A 2,646-nucleotide genomic window follows, 5' to 3' on the forward strand; every position below is an offset into this window, starting at 1 on the left:
GGGACGTGGGGCAATAGGGAGAGCCGTTTTAAAAAAAAAAAAAAAAAAAAAAAAAAAAAAAAACCACTGAAAAGGAGTATTATTTAAAAGGCACTAGAGAAAGCTAGGCATGTTGGTGCATGCTTAAAATCCCAGCACTCAGGAGGTTAAGACAGGAGGAATGCCCACAGTCCAGCATCTGCCTGAGCCACATAGTGAGTTCCAGGCCAGCCTGAGCTACAGAAGCAAGACATTTTCCCAAAAAATAAAGTAAAATAAAATAAATAGCAGATATAAAAATACAAAGGCAATAGACGCATTTTGTCATCTTTTCAATTCTTACAAATGAGGATACTTCATTAAACTCCATCATCTGGAAGTTTGAAAAGGAAAATAACACCTTCAAAAGATAAAATGAGAGCTGGGCATGATGGCACATACCTTTAATCCCAGTACTCAGGAAGCAGAGGCAAGTGGATCTCTGAGATTGAGGCCAGCCTGGTCTATATAGTGAGTTCCAGGTTAGCTGTGGCTACAGGGAGACACTGTCTCAAAAAAAAAAGAAAAGAAAAAAGAATGATATCAGAATTTCCTCTGGAACAAGATCTGTATTACTATTACCTATACTGAGTATACTACTGCTATTCAAAAGCTACGCAGCTAGGTATGGTGAAACTTAAGATAATTTTTGATAATCTAAGCAGTTTGGTTGGTTGTTTATGACATGAGTCTCATGTAGATCAAGATAGCCCTGAACTTGCTATGTAGCCAAGGGTGACCTTGAACTGTTGATCTTCCTGCCTCTACTTACAGAGTACAGGGGAGCATGTGCCAACATGCCTGATTTATACAGTGCTGGGGATGGAACCCAGGGCTTCAGGAATGCTAGGCAAGGACTCTATCAACTGAGCTATATCCCCAGCCTCCATAATCTAAGGTTCTTAAAGTAAAATTAGACGTAAGACTGCATTCAAGAGTACACTCTGATGGAGTAGCTGTGGAATTGAAACTGAGCCACAGACAATCACAAATTACATAACACTGGTTATATTTAACCAATAATTATGCAAACTCTGCAAACTGTTCTACAAAATCTGACAATCTTTAAAATGGAAAGAAATCATTCATCAACTTTTTTCTCTAAAGCACAGTGCTAAATCGCAGCCTAAATGGGAAAGAGAGCAAACAAAATAATAATCTTAGGATATAATTTTAACTAATATGACAGAATTTACATCCAAATAAAGGTTATCTCAAGTCAAGCATGGTAGCACAGGCCTGTAATCTCAGCACTTGGAAGGTAAAGACAGGAAGATCAGGAATTTAAAGTCATCCTTGGCTACAAGACAAGTTTTGAGGCCGACTTGAAAACAAAAAGGGTTACCTCCATCCAAAGTCATTTTTGTTGGGGTTGTTATTTTGTTTTCTGAGACACGGTCTTATGCAACCCAGGCTGGCCTCAAGCTCCCGATTCTCCTGTCTCTACCTCCTGAATGCTACATTACAGGCATGCACCACCACCATGCCCAGCCACAGTATTCAGTTTTAGAGACTATTTGAAGTTACCATTGCACAAAATAATTTTGAAATTACTCTTTTCTCATCATTCTATAAGTGCGACAAGAATAGGTTTACCAAACCCTTTGGTCACCGCTTCTATTTTCTGCTTGGTTTTTGTTGTTTATTGTTGCTGGGGGTTTTTGTTTGTTTTGTTTGTTTTATCTTTTTGAGACAGGGTCTCCCTGTAGCCCCAACAGGCCTGGAACTCACTATGTAGACCAGGCTGGCCTTGAACTCACAGAGATCCACCTGCCTCTGCCTCCAGAGTGCTGAGTTTAAAGGCATGCGTCACTATGCCTGGTAACTGCTTGTTTTTAACTAAAGCTGATGTTGTTCATGTTGTTCCCTAAGTGAGGTATGGCTTGGTTCAGAATGATTTCTTATTTTTTTCCCAAACATCAAATTCATTCTCAAAACATCTAATTCACTACCATAGAATATATGCTAGAATAATGAGGTCAAAAGCACTAAAAGAAATATCAAAAGAAGAGCTAGGTGTGATGACATATGCTAGCACTTGACAAGTGAAGGCTTGGCCAATGGCAAGTTCAAAGATAGTCTGGGCTACTTGAGACCCTATCTCACAATAATTAAAAAAAAAAAGGTCAAAAGAACAGTTCCAAAATGTTTTTGAACATTACAGAAATAAATAAAAGTTAACTTTGGACTCATAATCATCTCTTAAATATATAAGTTCTGGTGTATCTATTAAAAGCTGGATTTTTAAGAAGAAAATCTGATGGTCAGGGAAGTAGTTACGGCATATCAAAGAGAACACAGCCACAGAATGAAATAGTCCAAGGTTCAACTTCTCCCTCCAACTCTTAGCAGTTATGCGACAAGTATTTCACTTAAACCCAGTCTATTAAAAAAAACAGGAATAAGGGGCTGGAGCTGGAGAGATGGCTCAGCAGTTCAGAGTGCCTGCTGCTCTTCCAAAGGACAGGAGTTAAGTTCCCAGCACTTACAGGCAATCACAACTACCTGTAACTCCAGCTCTACTGATCCAATGCCTCTGACCTCCTCGGCACTCAAACATACATACATACATACATACATATATATATATATATATTATACATACATGGATACATAATAAATAATTCT

The 2,646-nt window shown here is 38.5% G+C and overlaps 1 protein-coding gene and 1 pseudogene across 3 annotated transcripts in view; both read right to left on the minus strand.

Moving 5' to 3' along the window:
- The window catches only part of LOC103749487, a 3,037-nt pseudogene extending 2,220 nt beyond the window's left edge, over window positions 1–817 (minus strand).
- The window catches only part of Osbpl8 (oxysterol binding protein like 8), a 206,673-nt gene that overhangs the window by 186,092 nt on the left and 17,935 nt on the right, over window positions 1–2,646 (minus strand). The gene's annotated exons all lie outside the window — the stretch shown is intronic.

This window comes from Nannospalax galili, unplaced genomic scaffold (genome assembly GCF_000622305.1).
Source record: "Nannospalax galili isolate Female #2095 unplaced genomic scaffold, S.galili_v1.0 scaffold390, whole genome shotgun sequence".
Taxonomy (NCBI): Eukaryota; Metazoa; Chordata; class Mammalia; order Rodentia; family Spalacidae; genus Nannospalax; species Nannospalax galili.